The following is a 16,565-nucleotide window of genomic DNA, read 5'->3' on the forward strand; positions in this document are numbered from 1 at the left end:
TAGGAACTTGATTCTTTTTCTCATGTTATTAATGAGGCAACTGAAATACAGGGTAGCTGTCTCTTCTATAACATCACTTATCTAGGAAGAGAAGCAAGGATTAGAACACAAGTCTTTTGATATTAAAATCGCGATATCCAAGGAGAAAACTTCTTTCAAATCAGAACAACAGCATATTTTAATATGCATTTAGTGTACACTCTTCATGTGTTCTTAAGATCTTGAAAATGGAGAATGTTAAGAATCAATCTCTGTTTCAAAAATTATAGCACAGAGTCATAAGAAAGATGAGCTTAAGGGAATATTTGGGGGAGAGTAAAGGATTATATGGTTCTTTCTATGTTTTATTTCAATCTTCTAATATTATACAAACATACAATATTATACATATTTCCTTATTATTTTTCCTCCTCCTTCCTTTTATTTCTTTTCTCAGATAGATTAAATAGACCGACACTGAGATGATCAGGAAAGCTAGGTGAGATTATACTGTAGTGGACAGACTAGCTCATTTAGGAAAACCTTTCACAGTGCAAGAGACCTGGGTTCGACCCCTGGGTTGGGAAGATCCCCTGGAAAAGGAAATGGCAACACACTCCAGTACTCTTGCCTAGAAAATTCCATGGATGAAGGAGCGTGGTGGGCTACAGTCCATGGGGTCACAAAGAGTCAGACACAGCTGAGCGACTTCACTTCACTTCTGGTTCCTTTTGGTAAAGAAGGCACATTTAGAGAAGAAAGAAGTGCTCACGAAATTGACAACTCAGAGGATGAAATGAGAGAGGCAGCCAACTGTGTTGTGGTATCACTTTACTGTTTTAACAAGGAAGTGTTCTTGGGAAACCTTTGAAAGGGCAGAATTTTGTTGAAATAATTCAGAATCTGCAATTTATGAGATTTATGTGCACTAGAACATAATATAACTAAATTCTGTTGTGTTTCCTGTATGCAAAGATGTTGAATCATCTCTCTTCCTCTACCTGAAAGAACGTTTAACACATCTGTCTACCTGACATTTCAAAAGTCTCATTTACTTTGGGAGAAAAACAAAATCACTCTGACACACCCACTGAGTAAGCTATGTAGGAAGGAAGAAATCTGTCTGCTTCCATTTGGGGGGAAAGATTGAGGATCCTGATTAAGGACATGATGGGGGAAAAAAAAAAAACCAGATAAAAGAAGTAAAAAAGATGAAGGAGAGAGTTAAAGACACTGGAAAGAGATGACACTAAAATCATGACCACCAGTTCGTACTTACTCTTTATGCACTCGTGCTCTCTGGCTGATTATTTATCCATATGGGTAGCCCATCTTCCCAACTGGGTTGTGAGTTCCTTTCAACTCCAGCACCTAGCTAAAAGCTTTTCTCTGCACTAACTGCCAAAAATCTTTGGCTGTCTACTCATCACAAAGAACAAAATGGAGACATATTTTTTTAATGCCCAAAGAAAAAGATCTCTTCCAATCTTTTGCGAAAGCCATAACTGAAAAGAGAATTATTACACAAAGGAAATGGCAGAGAGGTAAGTGCTGTGAAGGAGTTGAGAAAAGTAGCAGAGAAAGTTTGAGTTGCTCTAACCCAGGAAGCACAAGAGGACCATAAATGCTATGAAGACCAGGGTCTCAATAAAATGGAAAAGCTTCTTTCATTCCAGGTGGCAAGATAAAGATCCTGGCCTTCAAGGACCCAGGTCTTCCTGGACACTGATTCGCTGAATAGTAACCAGTATAGATCAGTGAAAAGTAACAACCTTCAAATGCTGTATTGTACTGTGTTAGCCAAAAAGTTCATTTGGGCTTTTCTGTATGAAGTTTTTGGCCAACCCAAAACATTCAGGACTGTTGCAGAATTCTCCTATAGGCAGAGTTCAGGGAGTATCTATGGCTCCATTTCTTGTTAGCCTACAGAGTGGGAGCTTTGGCTGGATTAAGTTGACTCAAAGGAAAAATTTCCTGCACAGATGTATTTTTGGAATAAATATCAGCTATTACATATTTCAAGTGTCTTCAGTCTTTCACGACATCAAAAAGGAAATTTAGTAATGTTTTAAGAAATGTTAGGAAATGTTTTTTAGTAAAGCTTTTCTTATTATTTCAAAAAATACAGAAAAGTATAATGAAATAAATAAGACATAATTTCACAATCCAGAGATCACCATGTGAGAATTCTGGTTTATTTTTCTTTCATTCTTTCTATTATCTATCTACTAGATGAAATTTTTCTAAATGCTTTTTCATGGAAAATGGAACATTTATATAATTGTAATCACTGTCATCTATTTCTACTACATGTTGTATCTTCCTGGTTAAAAAAACACATTTAAAATTAACTTCACAACCATATATAGAGCAACTACCTAGAGTTAGCTTTATATATTTAAATAGTTTTAATGCCAGCACTTTTTGACTCAAATTTCATCATTCTTGAGGGATTTTTTCCCCCTAGTGATCATTCTTTTGTTCTATAGCACATCTTCAAGCAGATTATGTAAGCAATGTTGGCAACCAGTTAATTTTATAGGAAGCAGCACAGCATGGTGGTTTTTAAAAATATGCATGGTTTTTGAGATCATATAGCTTAGGCTTTGAATTTCTACAATAAATGATCTTGTGACTGACTTTAGGAAATTTATTTCACATGTCTGAGACATAAAAATAACTATCTCCTAAGGTAATTATAGTTGCTCCATCATGCCCATGAGGCTCCTCTGACTATGAAATTCTCCAGGGAACAATACTGGAGTGGGTAGCCATTCCCTTCTCCATGGGATCTTCCCCACTCAGGGATCGAATCTGGGTCTCTTTCATTACAGGCAGATTCTTTACTGCCTGGACCACCAGGGAAACCAAGGTAACTATGGTGTGCTGTGCTTAGTCACTCAGTTGTGTCTGACTCTTTGTGACCCCATGGACTGTAGCCTGCCAGGCTCCTCTATCCATGGGGATTCTCCAGGCAAGAATACTAGAGTGGGTTGCCATGCCCTCCTCCAGGGGATCTTCCCAACCGAGGGATCAAATCCAGGTCTCCCGCATTGCAGGTGGATTCTTTACTGTTTGAGCCGTCAGGGAAGCCAAAGTAATGATAAGGATTGGATAAACCAATCTCTTATCTGTTAACCATAAACTGTACTGGAAACATAAACTTTCAGTGAATAGTCATTGTTCACTCACTAAGTGGTATTCCTCTCTTTGCGACCCCATAAACTGTAGCACGCCAGGCTTTTCTGTCATTCATTATCTCCCAGAGTTTGCTCAAACTCATTTCCATTGATCTAGTGATGCCACCCAACCATCTCATCCTCTGTCGTCCCCTTCTCCTTTGGCCCTCAGTCTTTCCCAGCATCAGGGTCTTTTCCAGTGAGTCAGCTCTTCTCATCAGGTGGCCCAAGTATTGGAACTTCAGCTTCAGCATCAGTCCTTCCAATGAATATTCAGGGTTGATTTCCCTTAGAATTGACTGGTTTGCTCTCCTTGCTCTTGAAGGAAATCTTAAGAGTATTCTCCAGCACCACAGTTCAAAAGCATCAGTCTTCAGCACTCAGCCTTCTTTATGGTCCAGCTCTCACATCCATACATGACTACTGGAAAAAATACAACTTTGACTACACAGACGTTTGTCGAAAAAGTGATGTCTCTCCTTTTTAATATGCTGTCTGGGTTTGTCATAGCTTTTCTTCCAAGGAGCAAGCGTCTTTTAATTTCATGGCTGCAGTCACTGTTTGCAGTGATTTTGGAGCCCAGCAAAATAAAATTTGCCACTGTTTCAAAATTTCTTCCCATCTATTTGCCATGAAGTGATGGGACCAGATGTCATGATCTTAGTTTTTTGAATGTTGAATTTTAGGCCAGCTTTTTCATTCTCCTCTTTCAACTTCATCAAGAGGTTCTTTGGTTCCTGTTCACTTTCTACCATTAAAGTGGTCTCATCTGCATATCTGAGGTTGTTGATATTTCTCCCAGCAATCTTGATTCCAACTTGTGAGTCATCCAGCCCAGCTTTTCACATGATGTACCCTACATATAAGTTAAATAAGCAGGGTGACAATATACAGCCTTGATATACTCCTTTCCAAATTTTGAACCAATCCATTGTTCCATGTCTGTTCCATTGTTCCAGGTTACTTCTTAACCTGCATATGGGTTTCTCAGGAGACAGGTAAGATGGTCTGGTATTCCCATCTCTTTAAGAATTTCCCATAGTTTATTGAATAGTAGTTGGTACTATTCCAGGAGAAAGTATTTCATTATAGGCTATGTTGAAGAGTTAGTCCTAGTCAGCACATTTTGGTCCTATGTTACCCTCAGACTTCATCTACAGCTCATTAAGTCAAGTGTGGATTCTGTACATAATGGCAGTTAATCCATATGCTGATATGAAATAATAAAAACAATGGATCCAACAACAGCTAGTTGGACCAAGCATATTGTCTTTCTTGGGTATTTGACATAGATGATCTTGTAGACAGAAATGTACTTTTAGGCTATGGATGGAATGGATGCCTTTTAGGCTAAACACAGATGATGTCAGATGGAAACTGAACCCACATGAAATGAATGGGAAGTTGGCAACTGTTTTGCTACATTTTTTCTTAAAAAAAAAAAAGACTACTTTGTTTAAAACAAAACAATAATAGCATATACATTATTAATATTTTCAGTCTCACAAGCAATGTATGAGATTTCCCATTGCTCCATATCCCTGCCAGCTTTTGCTGTTGATAGTGTTCCAAATTTGGGCCATTCCTGTGGGTGTGTAGTGATATCTTGCCACTGCTTTAATTTTGATTTCTCTGATGAAATATGATATGGGGCTTATTTTCATATGCTTATTTGCCATCTGTATGTCTTTGAAGAGGTGTTTGTTAAGATCTTTGGCCTATTTTTCAATTTTTTTTAATTTGTTTGTTTTTGTTGTGTTGTTACATTTTAAGAGACCTTGTGTAATTTGGATAATAATTCTTTATTCAATGTGTATTTTGTAAATATATTCTTCCACCCTGTGATTTGTCTTTTCATTCTCTTGGCATTGTCTTTCACAGAGCAGAAGTTTTTAATTTTAATGAAGTCCAGCTTATTAATTATCTTCTATAGGTCATGCATTTGATGTATCTAAAAAGACAACCCCATACCCAAGGTCATCTAGGTTTTTTCTTACGTTATCTTTCAGTAGTTTTACAGTTTTGCATTTTACAATTAGTTATATGATCCATTTAAGTTACTTATTTTGTGAAGGGCAGATGTTGTTTAAAAAGGTTAATAAAATGGGCAGAAAAATCCCACCGAGCAATGTTAAGCAAGTAAAAGAATATATAGAGTAAGAACATTGGAGTAAAAGAGCGAATATTATAACAAAAATTTATAAGTATTAAACCTATAATAAGGGATAATGAACACCTTTAAGCTAGCATTCAGTATCTGGAACAAGGAACAAATTCCTCAATAACTGTAACTTTCCAAAACTCAGGAATAGATATAATATCTGTATAGCTTTATATCTATTAATTGACTTTGATAATAAGAAAGGTTTCCACAAGGAAAATTCTAGACCCAGATCATTTCAAATGATATGACTCTTACACACATTCTTTTGGTGAATAGATAAGGAGAGACAAATTCCCAACTCATTTTTTTGAGGCTATCCTACTTATGATACCCTGACAAGGATATTGCAATATAGGTATATTACAGACAAATATATCTGATCCACAAAACCTCAAACAAAATACAAGAAATTGATTCTAGTAACATAAAAAGGAATAACATCTTTAGCAAGTGAAGGTCATCCAAAAAAAAAAAGACTTGATCCAGCTTTCAAAAGATCAATCAATGTACTTCACAATTCAGAATAAAATTTTTAAAATCAATAAAATTCAGTAACTGTTTATTATAAACATTATCAAAATTGAAGAAGGGAAGGAACTATTTTAATATGATAAAGGGCATCATGAAGAACCTACAGCTCATATCATACTTCATGGTATGTTTAATGATATACCATTGGAAAAGACGCTGATGCTGGGAAAGATTGAGGACAGGAGGCGAAGCTGGTGACAGAGGATGAGATGGTTGGATGGCATCACTGATTCAATAGATGTGAGTCTGAGCAAACTCTGGGAGATAGTGAAGAACAGGGAAGCCTGGTGTGCTACAGTCCATGGAGTTGCAAAATGTCACACATGACTGAGCGACTGAACAGCAACAATTGATATACCTAAGGGTATACTTTATCTAAGCTTGAGAAAAAACAAAACTGTCTTCTAGTTATCACTGTAATTCAATTTCTAGCCACAGCAATATGCAAAGAAAAAATAAGGCCTGACTATTGTAAAAAAGAATTAAATCTGCCTTTCTTTACAGATGATCCAGTTCCAGCTCAGTCGCTCAGTCGTGTCCGACTCTTTGTGACCCCATGAATCACAGCACGCCAGGCCTCCCTGTCCATCACCAACTCCCGGAGTTCACTCAGACTCGCGTCCATCGAGTCAGTGATGCCATCCAGCCATCTCATCCTATGTTGTCCCCTTCTCCTCCTGCCCCCAATCCTTCCCAGCATCAGAGTCGTTTCCAATGAGTTAACTCTTCGCATGAGGTGACCAAAATACTGGAGTTTCTTTCAGATTTAGCATCATTCCTTCCAAAGAAATCCCAGGATTGATCTCCTTCAGAATGGACTGGTTGGATCTCCTTGCAGTCCAAGGGACTCTCAAGAGTCTTCTCCAACACCACAGTTCAAAAGCATCAATTCTTTGGCACTCAGCCTTCTTTACAGTCCAACTCTCACATCCATACATGACTACTGGAAAAACCATAGCCTTGACTAGACGGACTTTAGTCAGGAAAGTAATGTCTCTGCTTTTGAATATGCTATCTAGGTTGGTCATAACTTTTCTTCCAAGGAGTAAGCGTCTTTTAATTTCATGGCTGAAATCACCATCTGCAGTGATTTTGGAGCCCCCCCCAAAAAAAGTCTGACACTGTTTCCACTGGTTCCCCATCTATTTCCCATGAAGTGATGGGATCAGATGCCATGATCTTTGTTTTCTGAATGTAGAGCTTTAAGCCAACTTTTTCACTCTCCTCTTTCACTTTCATCAAGAGGCTTTTTAGTTCCTCTTCACTTTCTGCCATAAGGGTGGTGTCATCTGCACATCTGAGGTTATTGATATTTCTCCAGGCAATCTTGATTCCAGCTTGTGTTTCTTCCAGTCCAGCGTTTCTCATGATGTACTCTGCATGTAAGTTAAATAAGCAGGGTGACAGTATACAGCCTTGACGTACTCCTTTTCCTATTGTTGTTTTCAGTCTGTTGTTCCATGTCCAGTTCTAACTGTTGCTTCCTGACCTGCATACAGGTTTCTCAAGAGGCAGGTCAGGTGGTCTGGTATTCCCATCTCTTGAAGAATTTTCCACAGTTTATTGGGATCCACAGAGTCAAAGGCTTTGGCATAGTCAATAAAGCAGAAATAGATGTTTTTCTGGAACTCTCTTGCTTTTTCCATGATCCAGCAGATGTTGGCAATTTGATCTCTGGTTCCTCTGCCTTTTCTAAAACCAGCTTGAACATCAGGAAGTTCACGGTTCACGTATTGCTGAAGCCTGGCTTGGAGAACTTTTGCAGATGGTAGGATGTTCTATATATAAAATCCCAAGTAATCTCTTAAAAAGCTACTATGAACTAATATGTGATTGGACTTCCGTAGTAGCTCAGATGGTAAAGTATCCGCCTGCAATGCAGGAAACCCAAGTTCAACCCCTGGGTCAGGAAGATTCCCTGGAGAAGGAAATGGCAACCCACTCCAGTATTCTTGCCTGGAGAATTCCATGGACAGTGGAGCCTGGTGGGCTACAGTCCACGGGGTCGCAAAGAGTCACACACGACTGGGCGACTAATGCATACATACATAAGAACTAATAAGTTAATTTATAAGATACAAGATCAATATACAAAAGAAACTATATCTCTATACATCGATACTATCAACAAACAATTGAAAATGAAATTAAAATAGCAAAATTCCTGGTGGTTCTGACAGTAAAAAATCAGCTTGCAATGCAGGAGACTTGGGTTTGACCCCTGGGTTGGGAAGATCCCCTGGAGAAGGGAATGGCTACCCACTCCAGCACTCTTGCCTGGAAAATTCTATGAATGGAGGAGCCTGGCAGGCTATAGTCCATAGGGTCACAAAGAGTTGGACATGACTCAGAGACCTACACTTTCACTATTTACATTAAAAAATCATACAGCCTTAGAGTTTGGGGGCAGTTAGGATATAAAAAGTACTAATCCTAAAAGTAAACCAATTTATTTTTAATAGCCTCTGGAAGTGGAAGAAAGAACTTGATTGCTTCTATAGCTACAACAGTGAATGCCTTGAAAAATCCTCTCACCACACTGGTTCCTCTGTTGCAGAAGAGTTTGCACTACAGTCAGAATACAAGGCTTTCTCTTAGTGCTGAATGGGTCAAAATGATGCTGATCTTCAGAAGAAAGTGCAAGTCCAGGATATGGGCCTTTTAACCTCATGATCAATCCTCATCTCCACATTTGTTTCCCTGAATTAAAAAATGTCAAAATCAGTTCCTTTTCCCTCAAATCTGGGATGATGCTCTGTAGAGAGTCATGTCATCTATCATGTCCTTGTTCATTAACCCATATTTATTGGAAGCTACTTTGTGCCTAGGCATCTGCGCAAGTGTGGGAGATATTATCTGAAATAAGACACACCCATTTCCTCAACTGAAGTATCAGATGAGAAAGCAGTCAACGGCAACCAGTAAGTATTAGAGAGAAATGAGTACAACATGATAACACTTTCTTTAGGAAGAGCATCCAGAGGAAAGAGGACAACATGATAACACTCGCTTTAGGAAGAACATCCAGTCCAACTCTTGGAGGTGGGAATGGGGTGTCAGTGATTCTAGAAAGATAATGGGGGGTGGGTAAATGAAGCAAATTCATCTGCCCTATGTAGATTTTTCTCTGTTGGCCTAGTGTACTGCTTATTTAGGAGGGAGTATCTTCTCGTTGGAGAGGCATAAGGTAGCCTCTTTAAATAAATATGGGTTAATGAACAAGTTTCTTACCCGAGAAGCTTTAAAACAGCACAATTTTAATAGCAAAAAACCAAAATTTTCACCAAATATTTCCCTTCTTACTGACTTCTTTGTTAAGAATTTGAAATAAAATAATGTCTTACTGATGTTTCATTTTTGCTTACTTGCTTACTCCTCTCTTTTGTTCCCTTGACCTCCTGTCCTATTAAATATGCATCATTTTGGTGCTTCATGAACTGTTTGTTCAACAGTAAGTGGTAAAAGCAAAAAGTACACAAAACAATATCATAATTGCCCTTTGTGACTGATATCTTCCTAGCCTCTCTTAAAGTAAGTACTTATGCTGTCCTTTTTCATAAATGGAAGTTCTTTCAAGCACAAGTCATTGAGATCTGAGAAAATTTATAATGTTTATTACTTATTCCAAACCATGCTTCTTCCTCCAAATGATTACACATCAAATCTTGTTTTAGCAGAATTCAAAACCTTTTCTGAATTATAATGCTGAGCAGTAAAAACTTCATCTCTGCCTGAAGAAGAGAGCTGTTATAAAAATTTCACCATTCTTTAGGAGAGGATGAATATTAAATAACAGACCTATTCATTGAACATTCATTTATTCTAGGTGCTGAGATTGTGCTGGTAACATGGTGGTCAACAAAGTAGACACAATCCTTGCTTTTTTGGAACATACATTCTAGCCAAGAGGGGCAACATTAAATAAATAACTGGGTAATAATTATATATATCCATAGATATATTCTTACATATATGAAATTTTTATCTGAATCTATCTCCCCATCTCCTGGATGTCTTACCAAAGCAGCTTAGTGCACCTATGATTTTCTGATCACCATATCTTCCTAGGAGAGTGTCATCAGTTGCTCAGCATAAAACCTGGGGGAGGATGACATAATCAAGGGACTTCTGGATTGTATGTTATGGTGCAGAACCAGAGAATTCATCTCAACTTGAAAAAAAGACAGTAAATTGTTCTGCTTTTCTATTAAATAAAGGTGAAACTGAATACCTTCTACAGTTTTGAGCTTATAGAGACAATGAAAAACATATCTGGCCAATAAATAGATGCATATCAGATGTCAGGGGCTGTCTTGAGTTGCTCCAGGAATGAGGTCACCTTTGAAAAATCAACTACAGTTGGTATAATCACCTAATTAAGCTTCTGAGAATCCTCTGTCTTTTTCTAGTATCCATATAGCTTCTGCATAAATGAAAGAGGTAAGTTAAATGTGGGGGTGGGGGGTTGGGGGGGGAGGGTGTGTGATTGCATCACTACCCCTGCAACTTACATTTATAAGTTGCAAGTTCGGTGGTAACACTTTTGTCTATGATTCCTGAAGCGCTGTGGTATTGCTTTGGCTCACTACTTATTACTTTGCTAGTGAGGTTGAGGCTTAGGTCTTTGGGGAGTATTTTGCTTTGCTTGTGTGTTATGGGGGGTGTGATTTTCTGCCTTGAAAACCTTCCTGATAGTGTCAGAGTTCATAACAGCTGCTGAGTATATGTATTCCAACTCTTCACTCAGGAAGGAACATTAAGTACAGAATGTGTTTGTAGAATCACAGAGCCCCTGGTGACACTAGGAACAGAATTTCTACTTATCCTCCGCCAGTGGACCACAGTGGTGCTCTCAGTTAGAATTAGAATGCAGCTGGAGAAGACTCTTGAGAGTCCCTTGGACTGCAAGGAGATCCAACCAGTCCATTCTGAAGGAGATCAGCCCTGGGATTTCTTTGGAAGGAACGATGCTAAAACTGAAACTCCAGTACTTTGGCCGCCTCATGGGAAGAGTTGACTCATTGGAAAAGACTCTGATGCTGGGAGGGATTGGGGGCAGGAGGAGAAGGAGACAACAGAGGATGAGATGGCTGGATGGCATCACTGACTCAATGGACGTGAGTCTGAGTGAACTCCGGGAGTTGGTGATGGACAGGGAGGCCCGGTGTGCTGCGATTCATGGGGTCGCAGAGTCAGACACGACTGAGCAACTGAACTGAACTAAACTGAAGCCCCAGAAAGATCTGGGTATTTCCCTTTTCCTAAGATAGTGTCTCTGGGAAATAATTGCAAGTCCTTTGAGGGGAAATGAGGGGGAAGAATTAAATATCTACTTGTTGAAGGGAATGAGATGGTGGAGGAATAGGCGGGCATGAGCACATCTCTCTCCATGGACACATAAGGAATACACACTCAGACACAGACACGGTGCATGCAGAGCACCCACTGAGAGCAGACAAGAGGACCTGACCAGTGGAAAAGAATTCATAGAACCACGCAAAACTCAGGAGGAGGAAGGAACTAGGGGGGGAAACAGGAGTGTTAGTAGGACCGAACCTGCCTTCAGCAGGTGGGGAAACTGAAGCAGGGGTCCGATCCCCACAGCGAGCAATTGTCTGAGTCAGAGGAGAAACATTTAAGGCTGAGAGTGAAACAGCTGATCTGTGGCAGCCTAAATGGAATGAGAATCAGGTAGTTCTTGCTACAGCCATACATACCCCGGACAGGGACACAGGTGCCCTGGAAGGTGCAGCAGCTGGGAGCTGGAGTTTAGGGATTGTGGATCAACCCCAGGGTGAGGGCTGCTGTTGACAGCAGAGAGAGGGATAGAGGGGATGTGAGGGAGGAAACTGTGGTGGGAAATGCCTGTGGAGGAAAGCTGGGCAGCCAAGGAAGCAAGGCGATACTGCTGAGTCATGCACAGGGGTCAGAGCCATCACCATAGCCTCTTTCTCTCCACATGCAAGCATAGACCCCTGAACAGTAGAGAGGCTGCCCATCAAACGCCTGACACACTGAACTACAGAGTAGAACCACAGGCGGGGCGGGGGCGAGGGGGCCCTCTACGTGCCTGACATGCTGAACAACGGAGAAGGACCCCAGGCAAGGGAGCCGTCTAAGTGCCTGCAGGAGCAGAGCTACAGAGAAAGACTGACAAAAGAGGCCTTCTAATCACCAGCTACAAGAGGCTTGGAAAAAGACTCTGATAGGGCCAGAACTCCTGGGGCGGAGGCAGTCCACGTCCCGGCACACTTGGCGCCGCCAGGGACCCCGCAAGCCAAGCAGCTGCGCCACCTTCACCATCAACTGTCACTGGAGCAGGGCTGCCACAGGCAAAAAAATGTCTTGCATCTATGTACATGGGGTTGCTTTGGTTAAGTCCAACTCTTTGCAACCCTATAGACTGTGGTCTGCCAGGCTTCTCGGTCAGGGAGGGGGTTCTCCAGGCAAGAATACTGGAGTGAATTGGCCAATACTGTTTGCCATACCCTTCTAGAGCACTATATTTCCTGCTGCCCTAGCCGCCAACTGCCCTGAGTACCTGGTGCTGCCAGAGCCCCTGGGACCCACGCAGCTGCACCACTTCCATACCTGGCCCTCACAGGGGCAAACTCAAGCCCTCCAAGGCAGCCTCAGGAGCAAACCCCGGTGGATCACCCACATAAAGAAGTGGCAATAAAACCACAATTGAAACCCAGGGGCAGTGTGGCTAAGGAAGAAGAACCAAAACCCTCCCACCAGCTGTACAAGCTGCAGATTAAATCCACACAATCAACTAGGCAGACTCTGTGTCTATGGAATATATGGAAGCAACCTAGATGTCCATTGATAGATGAATGGATAAAGAAATTGTGATACATATACACAATGGAATATTATTCAGCCGTAAAGGGAATGCATTTGAGTCAGTCCTAATGAGGTGGATGAACCTAGAACCTATTATACAGAGTGAAGTAAGTCAGAAACAGAAAGATAAATATCGTATTCTAATGAATATGCATGGAATCTAGAAAAATGGTACTGAAAAATTTATTTTCAGAGCAGCAGTGGAGAAACAGACGTAGAGAATAGACTTACAGACATGGGGAGAGGGGAGAAGGTGAGACGTATGGAAAGGTGAGACGTAATGTAACATGGAAACTTACATTAAACCATTTGTAAAATAGATAGCCAATGGAAATTTGCTGTATGTCTCAGGGAACTCAAACAGGGGCTCTGTATCAACCTAGACAGTGAGATGGGGAGGGAGGTGGGAGGGAGGTTCATAAGGGAGGGGACATATGTATACCTATGACTGATTCATGTTGAGGGTTGACAGAAAACAATGAAATTCTGTAAAGTAATTATCCTTCAATTAAAAATAAATTAATTATATATATATGCACATATATATACAAAATATCTATATGTGGTAGAGGATTCTTCTCTGAGTGTAACCAGACTCCAGTATTCTAACTCAGGTCTGAAAATTAGGTGGAGAGCCATGATTTTCTATTGTGATTTAAGTCAAGTCCATTTTCACCAGAACACAAGCTATCTATAGATTAAGTAGGACCTTAGTATGATACTCAGGTATCCAGTCCAAAAGAGACCATGATTTTTTAGCCACTTCTAAAGATTTCGAAGATCATGGCATCTGGTCCCATCACTTCATGGGAAATAGATGGGGAAACAGTGGAAACAGTGTCAGACTTTATTTTGGGGGGCCCAAAAATCACTGCAGATGGTGATTGCAGCCATGAAATTGAAAGATGCTTACTCCTTGGAAGAAAAATTATGACCAACCTAGATAGCATATTCAAAAGCAGAGACATTACTTTGCCGACTAAGGTCCATCTAGTCAAGGCTATGGTTTTTCCAGTGGTCATGTATGGATGTGAGAGTTGGACTGTGAAGAAGGCTGAGGGCCGAAGAATTGATGCTTTTGAGCTGTGGTGTTGGAGAAGACTCTTGAGAGTCCCTTGGACTGCAAGGAGATCCAACCAGTCCATTCTGGAGGAGATCAGCCCCGGGATTTCTTTGGAAGGAACGATGCTAAAGCTGAAACTCCAGTACTTTGGCCACCTCATGCAAAGAGTTGACTCGTTGGAAAAGACTCTGATGCTGGGAGAGATTGGGGGCAGGAGGAGAAGGGGATGACAAAGGATGAGATGGCTGGATGGCATCACTGACTCGATGGACGTGAGTCTGAGTGAACTCCGGGAGTTGGTGATGGACAGGGAGGCCTGGCGTGCTGCGATTCATGGGGTCACAAAGAGTCGGACACGACTGAGCGACTGAACTGAAATGAAAGATTTCTGTGGGACTTCCCTCATGGCTCCATGGTAAAGAATCCACCTGCCAATGCAAGAGATCTGGGTTTCATCCCTGGGTTGAGAAAATCCCCTGTAGAAGGAAATGGCAACCCCCTCTAGTATTCTTGCCTGGAGAATCTCATGGACAGAGGAGCCTGGAGAACTACTCTTTCATAGGGTCCCAAAGAGTTGGACATGAGTGAGCAACTAAACAACACCAAAATATCTCTTTTGGGTCACACTTTCTATGACCATTTCAGCCTTGTTACCCACTGTGATAACCACCCACATTGACTCTGGTGGTTAAGTCGGTTCTTGACCTCTTCCACATTGATTTTCCTTTATTTCCATTAAATCCTAGAAACCATTTCAATGTCAACATCTCTTACCTTCATTTGTGGCCAAAGAGGAGAGCCAATGAAGCAATTAGTGTCTTGATGAGAAGTCTTCTGGTCCTTCTTGGGTTTTGGTAGGGAATAGTTGAGCCAATCCTCCTTGATAATGCCACTCAAATATTCCTATTTCCACAACCTCACATCCCCTTTATATTACACACAGGAATTTCTAGGCTCTCAACTCCATTTAGGATAGTCTCCACAACCCCACTCCAGTACTCTTGCCTGGAAAATCCCATGGACGGACGGAGGAGCCTGGTAGGCTACAGTCCATGGGGTTGCTCAGAGTCAGACATGACTGAGTGACTTCACTTTCACTTTTCACTTTCATGCATTGGAGAAGGAAATGGCAACCCACTCCAGTGTTCTTGCCTGGAGAATCCCAGGGACAGGGGAGCCTGGTGGGCTGCCGTCTATGGGGTCGCACAGAGTCGGACACGACTGAAGCGACTTCGCAGCAGCAGCAGTAGCCACAAGACCAGGATTTAGATAACCAAGTGAACAAACCATTAGAACAATTTCCAGCCATTCAAACTTGTACATGAAACACAAACCCTCTGATAAGAACCCCCGCATTGATAAATTATGTCCCTCTTTCTTCCCTGGGCTAGCATTCTCAGAATACACAGACACAGACACACAGACACACAGACACACAGACACACACAGACACACAGACACACACAGACACAGACACACACAGACACACACACATTCCTTCCCCTGGATCTTGATGGCATAATTTTAATACAGCAAAATTTGGTATTACGTAAGCACATGGCTCATTGCTATTAACTAAACTCTAGATCCTGTTAATTTTTCATTAATTTCCTCTTTCTTTCCCAGGACCCAATCCATGGTACAATACTGGATTTAGTTTTCATTTCTCTCTGGTGTCCTTTGGTTTGTGACAGGTTCTTAGTCTTTCCCTGTTTTTTTTTTTATGATTGTCAGTTTTGAGGAATATTGTTTGGGTTTTATAGACTGCTGCTGTGTTTAAGATTGCCTGATATTTTGTAGATTTCTAATTTGGGGGAATAATTCTATAGGATGAGTGCCCTTCTTATCATATTGTATCAGGAGGTAAACAAGTTCCACATGACATCACTAGTGATGTTAACCTTCATCATTTGGTTAAGATGGTGTCTGCCAAGATTCTCCGCTGGAAAGTTGCTACTTCCCTTTTCCATATTCTATTTTATGGAAGCAAGTAACTAATTCTCTGAGAGTTTTAAAGCTAAAACAAGTGTAACACATTCAATCTATATTTAAAGGAGAAATCCTTAGACTATGCCAGTTGTAGGCAAAGTCTGTCTGCAAGGTAGGGTAATAAAGCTGACACAAGGGAGAGATGAGGATGAGAAATGAACAGAATCATAACAGTATTTCCACAACCTGAGGTTCAGAGAAGCCCCCTGCCTTCTGAAGGTTATAGTTTGCACTGTTGTGCCGGAAAATCTTACTTTTCACCTAAACTAGCTTAGATTGGATTTCTATATGTACAATTTAAAAGATATAAATAACATACAACTTCACTGAACTGATATTAGAATTAAATGATAAAAATATGCAAAGTAAGTGCCTACTGCAGAATGAGACACAGAGGTAATGATAAGTGTTGGATATTATTAACTGATGCAGAATAGGATTTTTGAACTACTGTATTCAAATGTATTATGGTAATAACTTAAAGATCATGAATTTCTTGATAAAACTTGAGAATCTGAGATCACATGTTAAGAATATTTGTTATTGTAGCACTGGATTCAATGAGAAGTGAAAAGAGTTGCAGTTTGTAACCCAATCTTGCTGCCTGCTCAATAACTAAGCCATGTTTGTGTTAGATTTAGAGGCAAGAAAAGAGCAGCTTGATATTTGAAGTGCATAATTACCCACATTCTTCTTCCCTGAGGAAAGGGCCATCAGAGCTAAGTCTTTTAGTCAAGAAGCATCTTTGATTCACAAATACTATGAGAATCCTTAATGTCCCATGACTATTACCTAGAGCAGTTTTAGCCTTGAA

Source organism: Capra hircus, chromosome 14 (assembly GCF_001704415.2).
Source record: "Capra hircus breed San Clemente chromosome 14, ASM170441v1, whole genome shotgun sequence".
In the NCBI taxonomy this organism is placed as follows: domain Eukaryota; kingdom Metazoa; phylum Chordata; class Mammalia; order Artiodactyla; family Bovidae; genus Capra; species Capra hircus.